Source organism: Malaclemys terrapin, chromosome 22 (assembly GCF_027887155.1).
Source record: "Malaclemys terrapin pileata isolate rMalTer1 chromosome 22, rMalTer1.hap1, whole genome shotgun sequence".
In the NCBI taxonomy this organism is placed as follows: domain Eukaryota; kingdom Metazoa; phylum Chordata; order Testudines; family Emydidae; genus Malaclemys; species Malaclemys terrapin.
In genome coordinates, this window is record NC_071526.1 from 846,061 (window position 1) to 857,538 (window position 11,478).

The following is an 11,478-nucleotide window of genomic DNA, read 5'->3' on the forward strand; positions in this document are numbered from 1 at the left end:
AAAGTGAACATACTAGAAAAAAAAAATCATGTATTTAAAATCCAAAGGCTTGGGAAAGAAGTTTAATTAATAAGCAACTGTATTAAAAGTAGAAAAATGTATTCTAACTTTTTAAAGTGATTGCGCATGTCCATTCAACTTAGGTGCGTGTGCTTGCCACATGCACTGGTGCTGGAAGTTTTTCCCTCAGCAGTATCCGTAGGGGCCCCCTGGTGCCCCCTGGAGTGGTGTGCATATGCCATGGCATATAGGGCGCTGCTGGCCTCCTCAACCCTCAGTTCCTTTTTGCCGCCAGTGACAGTGCTTCAGCTAGAGCTGTTGCTTTTCGTTTGTTTGAACTCTACCTCTTGCAAATATTACTGTATATAGTTTCCCTCTTGTTTAGTTCAACCTATTTGTTAAGTTAGAGATTTAGTAGGACTTCGCCTCAGGACAGGGCATGTCTCGGTCCCCAGGCTTTAAACCCTGCGATCGCTCTAAAAGGCCCATGCCCATTACTGCGCCACATAATAGTTGTTTATGGTGCTTGGGCGAAGATCACATTAGTGATAAGTGCAAAATCTGCAAGTTCTTCGAACCCAGGTCAAAGAAGGAGTGTGACATTTGCTGGAAGGTGCCCCTGATGGAGTCTGCCCTTACTCCAATGCTGGAGCAGTGCTTCAATTCAGCTCCGAGCACCGTTGGTATCATCTACGAGCTGGCACCAGTCTCCTTCCATGGCTCCAGCTAAGAAGCCCAGGAAGACAGGGTGAGGAAGGTCTCCAGCTTCCCGCAAGGGAAAGGACAAGTCTAGGGTGAACCAAGGCCCGGTCTCGGCCACCTCTTCACCCCCTTAGGGATCCTGGGCCCCAGCTCAGGTCGAGCGATGTAGCCCACTCCCTGCTGGCTACCCCGGATAGCGGCGGAGGTTCTAATCTCCAGATGCTGTCCATGACAGAGGCCCTCCAAGTGGCACAAGACATGTCCCTCCCAGTGCTGCCCACTCTGGCCCCTGCGGGGTCCTGGTCCTGGGGTAAACCCATGTTGGGACCACCACATTCTCTGCCTTTCCAGCAACGGTCGCCCTTTCACAGCCAACACACTTCTGATTGTGATAGGCAGAAGCTTCATAGCCCCATCCGGTCTCCAGACCTAGGATAAGGGCAGAGAGGCTCGAGGCGCAGCTCACTGGTAACCAGGCACAGACCTCTGGAGGCTTGCCTCCCCCTCCCCCCCCAGCAGGAGTTTCGGAGTCAGTGCCCAGAATCTCCATGGCACCTGTACCACTTCAGGGATAGGTCGAGGGACCATTCCCCGGACCATCGCCAATCCCCTAAGGCAGTGTCACTGTGTGCAGCTACATCTTCGCGACACCAAGCCCGCTCTAGTTCCTGATCCCGTTCCACATCCTGGCACTGCTCGTTAAGCGTGAGGTGTAAATCGCCGGCCCGGGGCCATTGCAGATCCGCCACTGGTCGCTGAGGCCCCAATCCAGACACTCATCGAGGTCAGCCAGATCCAACTCCAGGAGGAGTGACTGGTACTGATCGGGGCAGAGCCACCATTCAGCCCTATCTTGGTCACAGAGAAGCGACCACTTGGACTTTGGCTCAGTTTTGGAGCAAGGTTCCCTAGCGACAGGACAGGCTCTGTCACCTCCAGTGCAGACTACGTAAGCTGCACTGCAGCCGGGCCCGTGGCCTCAGACTCCATGGCCAGCACATTGGTACCCATGGAACCCCTGGGGGTTCACTCAGCCCTCTCAGGCCGCCCATTCGGTATCCGGAGCTTTGGAGGGATGGGCTACTGCCCTCTCCTGCCCCCCCTCCAGCGCAAGAGGCCTTGGCTGCAGGCACCCCACAGGCAGAGGAGGAAGTGGGCGAGCAAGCCACCAGACCACCTATGGTTGCAGAGGACCCTTTAGTGTCAGCTTCCTCCTCATTGTCCCCAAACAAGGCCATAGAGGGGCCCTCTCCAACCGTGCCCCAAGATTATGCTAAAGCGCATCAGGAGCTGTTAAAGGTTGCCGCCAACCTGGTCCTCCAGGTGGAGGAGGTAGAGGAACTTGCAGACTCCCTCTTTGATGATTTCTGCCCTGTGGTCCCAGCCAGGGTAGCCTTGCCCCTACATGAGGGGGTCGCTAAAATTACAAATGCCCTCTGGCAAACTCCTTTCTCCTTGCCTCCAATCTCCAAGAGGTGAAGCACAAGTACTTTGTGCCATCCAAGGGCCACAAGTACCTTTATACCCACCCTGCTCCCAATTCCCTAGTGGTAGAGGTGGTCAACCACAAGGAGAGATCGGGTCAACCAGAGGCTACCCCTAAGACTAAAGACCCAAAGAGACTAGACTTGTTTGGGCGTAAAGTTTATTCATCCTCTAGTCTACAGTTGCGGGTGCCCAACTATCAGGCCTTACTAGGCCACTATGATTTTAATATGTGGCAGGCCTTGACCGAGTTCAAGAGCACACTTCCTGAGGCTTCTATGAAGGAGTTCTGGGCGATCCTGGATGAGGGCTTGACTGCTGCCAGAACAGCTCTCCAGGCAGCATCGGACACTGCCACCCGTACCATGGTATTGGCCATCTCGTTGCTCAGGGCTTTGTGGTTGCTCCTCTCTGGTCTTTCTTCGGAAGGCCAGCAGTCAGTGCAAGGCCTCCCTTTCGACAGGCAGTTCATCGGCGCAGTGCTTGACTCTTTGCAGAACACACGGACATTAAGCTCCATGGCCTGAAAGATTCCTGTATGACCCTAAAAATACTGAGCCTGAACATCACCGGCCCTGCCTGCAAGCGGTTTAAGCTGCAGCAGCCTCAGAGCCAGGGGAACCACCCTTACCAGGAGGCTCCCCACTACAGGTTCCGCATGGTCTCCCTGGCTTCCATCATCCCCTCCCTAGATCCAGGAGACTGGTATGCCGCCCTTGAGCTTAAAGATGCATACTTCCACATCGCCATCTTCGAGGGGCACACATGCTTCCTCCAGTTCATGGTAGGTCCTTACCACTATCAGTTCGCGGTCCTTCTGTTTGGCCTAGTGACAGTACTGTGGCTATTTACCAAGTGCATGTCGGTGGTGGCGGCTTACCTCAGACATCGGGGTATCAGATCTACCTGTACCTCAATGACTGGCTCATCAAGGGCAACTCCAGGTTCAAGGGGACATTGCGGTGCTGCTAGCCACATGCCGTCGCGTTGGCCTGTTGGTGAATAACACAAAATCCCCATTAGTTCCGGTACGGAAGATAGAGTTCATCGGCGCAGTGCTTGACTCGACCTGCGCCAGGGCGTTCCTGCCGCTAGAGAGATTCAGGCACTGATGGACCTCATCGCAGAAGTCTCCACATTTCCCCTGACCACAGCCAGGGTTTGCCTGCGCCTACCTAGGTCACATGGTAGCATGTACATATGTGGTGTGCTTTGCCAGGATCTGGATGTGACCCCTGCAGCAATGGCTTGCGATGGTCTACTCCCAGTCCAGGGACCACCAGGAGAAGGTCGCCACCAGAGGAGTTGACACTACAAATAAACATCAATGAACTCAGGGCGGTGCTCAGAGCATGTGCAGTCTTCCTAGCTCACCTGTCCGGCAGAGTGATCAGAGTCCTCATGGACCATACAGCCTCGATGTTCTACATCAACCGGCAAAGTGGAGCGTGATCCTTGGCCCTTTGCCAAGAGGCACTTGGGACTTCTGTCTCTGGGACTTCTGCATCGACCACAGAATCCATCTGGAAGCATGTCACCTTCCAGGTGCCAGGAACACGCTAGCAGATCATGTAAGCAGGGACTTCTCCTCCCACCACGAGTGGGTACTCCGCCCACAAGTAGCCGGCATGATCTTCCAGAGGTATAGAACTCCCTACATAGATTTGTTCGCCACCAGGGAGAACAGGAGATGCCACAGGTTTTGCTCCAGACGGGGTCTGGGCAAGGGCTCCCTCTCTGATGCCTTCCTCCTGCCATGGGCAGGAGGCCTGATGTATGCGTTCCCTCTGATTCCACTCATCAGCAAGGTCGTAGCGAAAATCAAGAGGGACAAGGCACCAGGTTATCAGTGCCTCGGCAGCACTGGTTCGGGATGCTATCAAGTTTATCAGCGATCCCTCCATGGCCCTTGCCAAACCGACTGGACCTGCTGTCACAGGATCATGGCCAACTCTTGCACCCCAACTTCACGTCCCTCCACCTCATGGCATGGATGTTGTGTGGCTGAACCCTGAGGAAGGAGGTGGGTCCAGAAGGTCCTCCGTGAGAGTAGAAAGCCCTTGACTAGGCTGACCTACCTGGCAAAGTGGATGAGGTTCTCCCCGCTGGGCGGTCAAACGGGACATCTCCCCTTCGCATTCTTCGGTGCTGTCAATCTTGGACTACCTGCTTCATTTAAGGAACCAGGGCCTGGCGCACTCTTCTATCATGGTGCACCTGGCGGTCATTTCAGCCTTTCATCCACCAATCCAGGGGAAGACTGTGCCCTCTCGTGACATGAGGGTCAGGTTCCATAGAGGCCTTGAGTGGCTCTTCCTTCAAGTCTGGTCCCCAACCTCTGAGTGGGATCTCAGCTTGGTTCTGTCCAGGCTTATGGGTCCACCATTGGAGCCTTTGGCCTTGTGCTCCCTATCTCACCTATCTTGGAAGGTAGCTTTCCTGATGGCAGTGACATCAGTGAGGCGAGTCTCTGAGCTGTGACCCCTGACCTCAGAATCCCCATACATAGTCTTCTATATGGACAAGGTCCAGCTCTGGCCCCACCCTGCTTTCCTTCCCAAGGTGATGTCCGCTTTCCACATGAGCCAGGACATCTTTCTTCTGGTCTTCTGCCCTAAGCCCCATGAGACTAGTGAAGAGAGGTGTCTTTATGCTTTGGACATAAGAAGGTCTCTGGCTTTCTACCTAGATCGGACAAAACCTTTCTGCAAGTCGACTCAGCTTTTCATCTCTACAGCTGATACGATGAAGGGCCTTCCAGGGTCCACACAGAGGATTTCTAACTGGATCACCTCTTGCATTCGGACCCGCTATGAGTTAGCGGGAGTCCCTCTGCCACGGATCATCAGAGCCCACTCAACTAGAGCGCAGGCATCCTCCGAGGCCTTCCTGGCAAATGTTCTGATCCAGGACATCTGTAAAGCTGCGATGTGGTCCTCAGTACACATGTTCATGGCCTACTATGCAATCATGCAGCAGGCCAGGGACGAGGCTGGGTTCGGCAGAGCTGTGTTGCAATCTACATGTCTGTGAATTCCTTTCCTGCCTCCAGGAGGTACCAGGAAAACAAAACCCCACGGTCCCAATTGTATGATCTCATCCATCTCGCACGCAAGTGGTTGCAAACTGTGTACTGGAGTCCAGAAGAGATACTAGAGGTTCTGGTCATCGACAGATCCATGAGGGGACTACCGCCAGACCTTCATGCCTAGGTAAGCCAGAATGAGCCCTCCACCTGCAACGAGGTTGTTGCACTGGTAGAGAGGTAAAGGACGGTGAGGGAGCTGACCCGACCAGTTAAGGAAGAGGCACCCCAGGATAAACTAGCAGTACCAAGCCCTAGAACCCAGGTGGAAAAAGAGAGGGGCTGAAGCCCTACCAGAAGCCACAAAGAGTCGGAGCACTGAGGGAGAAGAGGATCATGATGTTAGACTGCCCAAACCAAGAGACCGGGGAATGCCTAGGGCGCCATACCGATGTAACGCCTGTAGGGAGTGGGGACACATAGCTGCACAGTGTCTCAAGGCTAAGGAGCCTATGCAGTGTGACCTGGGGACCTGGGCAGATTCATGCTCCCTAATCCACCTTGTGGGGGTCTCACTAACCCCACATATGTACACCAGAACAGTGAAACTAAATGGGGTAGAGACCACGGCCCTGGTTGATTCGGGGAGTGCTATCACGCTTATCTCAGGGAAGCTCATGAAGCGTAGTCAGCTGCTGCAGGCTAAACATACAGGGCTAACATGCGTCCATGGGACAATTAGTTACTACCCCACCGTCCCACTAAAAATTGAAAGCCAGGGGAACACTACTGAGATAGCAGCAGGTGTAGTCGCTAGACTCCCATACCTGGTGCTCATAGGGAGGGACTTCCCAGGGTTTAGAGGCTTACTCCTAGTAGGAGGATGGGAGAAAGAGGGGAACGCTGAAGTTAGTGAGGCATCCACACTAGACTGTCAACCCCCCCCGTCTTCTCTGAAATATCTCCAGATTTGTTTTCCATTCCCATGTCAGGTAGAAAGATGAAAAAGGAAAAAAGGGCCGCTAAGGCCTTGGGGACTCTGATCCTGAGCCAAGGACAGAGGGTTGCCCTTGTAGGCAGGCGGACCAGGGTAGCTGGAAAGGAGGCTGCCCCAGAGGAGGAAACACCCAAGCCTGACCCCCACCCTAATATCTCTGAACCAGGAGAGACAACAGAGACTGGCCCCCTAGAACTTGGACAGACCAGCCCCAGGAGGGAAAATTTTGGATGGGCCCAGGCTGAAAATCCAAGGTACGACAATGTTAGGAAGGAGGTGACCGAAATTGATGGGGTTCTCATGGAAGGAAAAACCCAGGGACCAGGACCCTACTTCATAATGAAGAAGGATCTCTTGTACCGGGTTGCACCAGTACAAGGGCAGAAGGTACAGCAGCTCCTAGTACCACGAAAACACCAGAACGCCATATTAAGCCTTGCCCATGGTCATCTTTTTGGGGGTCATTGAGGGGTAGAGAATCATAGAATCATAGAATATCAGAGTTGGAAGGGACCTCAAGAGGTCATCTAGTCCAACCCCCTGCTCAAAGCAGGACCAATTCCCAGCTAAATCATCCCAGCCAGGGCTTTGTCAAGCCGGGCCTTAAAGACCCTGGAATGAGTCCTAGGATGGTTCTTCTGGCCCGGGGTACATGAAGTGTGGAGGTATTCTCTGACCCACATGGTGGATCAGCAGAAACTGTGGGGATTGTTCTTACTCTTTTTTCCCCCATACTGGCCAGTGATGAGGTTATCTGAGTGAACAGCAGATTTGGGCCACGAAAGTGGCAAAACTGAGGGCTACTGTGAATCTCTGAATAACTTTTCCTTTTTAATTTATTTCTAATATGAAAGTTTTTAACAGTTAGGTACTGATGATCTAAAAAAAACAAGGAAGGGGGGAAGCAAAATATGAATGTAAATGAGCATGGTGTCTGCTCTGTGAAACAGCTAATATACAGTAACTCCTCACTTAACATTGTAGTTATGTTCCTGAAAAATGCTACTTTAAGCAAAATGATGTTAAGTGAATCCAATTTCCCCATAAGAATTAATGTAAATGGAGGGGGGGGGGCTAGTTCCAGAGAAATTTTTTCCCCAGACAAAAGACTATATTTTATTTATATATACATACACACAGTATACATTTTAAACAAACAATTTAATACTGTACACAGCAATGATGATTGTGAAGCTTGGTTGAGGTGGTGAAGTCAGAGGGTGGAAGAGGGTGGGATATTTCCCAAGGAATGCCTTACTGCTAAATGATGAACTAGCACTCGGCTGAGCCCTCAAGGATTAACACGTTAATGTAGCCTCACACTCTACAAGGCAGTAGAAATGGAGGGAGGGGAGACAGCATAGCAGAGAGAGAACACAGTGTGTGCGAGAGATGAGCAGTGCCCCTTTAAATACGCTGACCCCACTCTAAGTACGTTGCCTTTTTAAGTAGATCAGCAAGTTGAGACAGCAGCTGCTGCCAGCAAACTCCCTCTGTCCTGAGCCCTGTCGTGATCTCCCACTCTGTGGGGATCGGGGGGCAGAAGCAGGGGGGAGAGGGACACCCTGACATTAGCACCCCTCTTTTCCCCCCCTTGCACAGCAAGCAGGAGGCTCCTGGGAGCATTTCCAAGGCAGAGGGCAGGAGCAGCACCCAGCAGTTGGGGGAGGGACAGCTGAACTGCCCGGCAATTGATAGCCTGTTGGGCAGCTGCAGCACAGGGAACTTAGGGAAGTGGGGAGCTGATGTGGGGGCTGCAGGTCTACCCTGCTTCCAAGCCCCCACCCGCTAGCTCCAACAGGCTGCTCTTTCTGCAAGCAGTGGACAAAGCAGGCGGCTGCCAAACAACATTATAAGGGAGTATTGCACAACTTTAAACGAGCATGTTCTCTAATTGATCAACAACGAAACAACATTAACCGGGATGACTTTAAGTGAGAAGTTACTGTACTTCAGACCTTTCCCCACCCTGAGGAGCAGTTTGTGAGGAAACACAAAAGTACACGTGGGAGAAGCAAAGACATAAATAAAAAGAATAAATTAATGGAGATATCCCATCTCCTAGAACTGAAAGACCTTGATAGGTCGTCGAGTCCAGCCCCCTGCCTTCACTAGCAGGACCAAGTACTGATTTTGCCCCAGATCCCTAAGTGGCCCCCTCAAGGGCTGAGCTCACAACCCTGGGTTTAGCAGGCCAATGCTCAAACCACTGAGCTATCCCTCCCAGCCTGCTTGGGTGTTTGAGGCTGGCATGATTGATTGTCAGAACTGTCATGTGTCAACCTTGTAATAAGATGATAGCAAGGGCAGGGACATGTTATGAAGGGCTTTGAAGGTAAGAAGTTTGTGTCTGATGTGGTGGAAATAAAAATAAAACTTAAGGTTGATGTTTCATATGGGGATGGAGTGGATAAGCAGCAATACATCAGGAGAGGGCAGTGTGGAAAAGGATAGATAAATGGACAACAAATATCATAATACATCTCTATAGCTCAATGGTATACCCAGACCTTGAATAGTGCATGCAGTTCTGATTTCCCCAATTCTAATATCTTTTTTGAGATAAGGCAAAGTACGAGACATGGAAGGAGAGATTAAAAACACAGGGACTGTTCAGTTTAGAAAAAAGATGATTGAAGGGGGGGGTCTATAAAGTCATGAATGATGGGGGAGGGAAATGAATAATCCTTTCACATAACATATGAACCAGGGATCACCCAATGAAATTAATAGGCACTTTTTCACACATTGCACAGTTAACCTGTGGAACTCGTTGCCAGGGGATGTTGTGAAGGCCAAAAATATAATGGGATTCAAAAAAGAATTAGATAAGTTCCTGGAAGATGGATCCATCAATAGCTACTAGCCAGGACAGTTAGGGACACAACCCCCTGCTTTGAGTGTCCTTAAACCTCTGATTGCTAGACATCAGGACTGAATGACAGAATGCATCGCCAGATAAATGCCCTGTTCTGTTCACTCCCTCTGAAGCATCTGGCACTGATCACTGTTGGAAGATAGGATACTGAGCTAGATGGACCATTGGTCTGACCCAGTAGGGCCATTTTTATGGTCATTTGCTGCTCTTCTGCCTCCTGAGTGAAGGGTGATAGGAGTTATTCAAAGTTGCCTTTGTTCAACTGGGTCTTTGTGCAAGAATAACAGGAGTCATGTATATTGTTTAAATAAACAAATGACCTCAATACCTGACTTTGAGGCCTATTTGTTACCAACAATGGAAACTGACCTGATGCAAGGCCCTGAAATTGACTCCTGCTTGGCTCATCAACTTTCCAATCAGAAGCAATATGGCAGAGCAATATTTGCTTCATATTTCTTGTTTGGTGTTAAAGAACTTCCCATATAAAAACTACTTTATATATGTAGCTGACAGCACATATTAGTAATTTAAGGTAAATTCCATTAGAGATGTAATTATCCCTACTTATGCATAAAGGAAATTCAGAGTTTAGTTGCACTTAAAAGAAATCCAAGCAGGTTAAGGTAAGAAAAGCACAGTTAAGGCACCCAAATAACTTTAAGTCTGTCCTAACAAGACATAGGGGGAGAGGGGGAATAATTGTTTTAAAAAAATATTATATTCTGTGACTGTAGACACTCTTATGTTGGAAAACAAGTGCCTTATGTTGAATTAGTTTAATTCACTTTGGAAGTCAATTAAGCTAATTTGAAATAAGGAACTCTTATTCCAGTATAAGAGCATCCAAAGAGGGAGTTAATTCAACATCGTTAAACAGGAATCGCTATTGCAGACATGCCCTAAAAAAGCATATCTTGCTGAAAGACATCCAGTCTTGGGGCTTGGCTAGATAAATAGTTAGTGCACAGCAACCTAGTCTGTCAAGCACTAACTGTCTTTGTGGACCCTGCTGCCACATGCTAAAAGTTCTCTACTGCGTTTTCATCTATTTCCATTTCAAAGTGGGGAAGATCAATGTGCACTAGAGAAGTTGTGCATGGCAGCAGGGTCCACAGGAAGTTAAAAAAGTTACCGATTTTCAAATTTGAATTTATTTAGCTTCAACTTCCAGTAGCCCTTTATTATCTAGTATTTTCTCACTGTGGAGGCACTTATACATAAGTCAAGTCACTTCTCAGCCTTCTTTTTGGTAAACTAAGCAGATTGAGTTCCTTGAGCCTCTCACTGGATGGCATTTTCTCCAGCCTTCAAATCATTTTTGTTACTCTTGTCTGCATCCTCTCCAATTTTTTAACATGTGGACACCAGTAGCATACAAAGGATTCTAGTATCAATCGCATCAATGTTCTATGCAAAAGTAAAATTGTCTCCCTACTCCTATCCACGATTCCCCTATTTACATGTCCAAGGATTGCATTGGTCCTTTTTGCCACAGAATCAGTGGGAGCTCATATTGAGTTGCTTGTCCCCTACGGCCCCTAAATCCCTTTCAGAGTTGCTGCTTTCTGGGATACAGTCCCCCGATCTGTAGGTATGGTCTGGGGGTCTTGTTCCTCAATGTATAACTTTGCATTTGGCAGTATTAAAATACCTTTTGTTTGATTGGCCTAGGATAATAAGTGATCTCGATCACACTGTATGACTGCCCTGTCTTCATTATTTATCTCTTCCCCAAACTTTGTCATTTGCAATTTTATCAACAGCCATTTTTTATTTACTTCCACATTGTTGATAATGTTGAACAGCATTGGGGTTTAGTACTGATCCCTGAAAAATCCCACTAGAAGCCACCCCTGTTTGATGATGGTTCCCCATTGACAACTACTTTGAGGTGTCAGCCAATTCACAAGCCTGTTAACACATGTTATCAATAGTGTATAGTGCTAATTTTGTGATCAGAATGTCATGCCTTACCAAAGTCTAAGTGTATTACATCTCCATAGTTCTCCAAACTTCCAATGTCTTCCAGAATGAAATCTGGTTTGACAAGATTTTTTTCCCCATAAAACCAAGTTGATTGTTCTTCTATGTTTATTTATCCAGACATCTGTTGGGAAAACAATACAACAGGGCACAAATTATCCAAAAAGTTATTGGAATGCATTGGAGACAACCTTTTAGTAAAGAAGGTAGAGAAAGTGACTAAGGAAGAGTCTATTCTAGATTTGGTTCTGACAAACAGGAACTAGTTGAGAATTTGAAGTTGGAAGGCAGTTTGAGTGAAAGTGATCATGAAATGTAAGGAATGAAAGAAGGGAAAAGAGCAGAATAAAGACAGTGGACTTCAAGAAGGCAGAATTTAACAAGCGAGGCTACGGGAAGAACGAA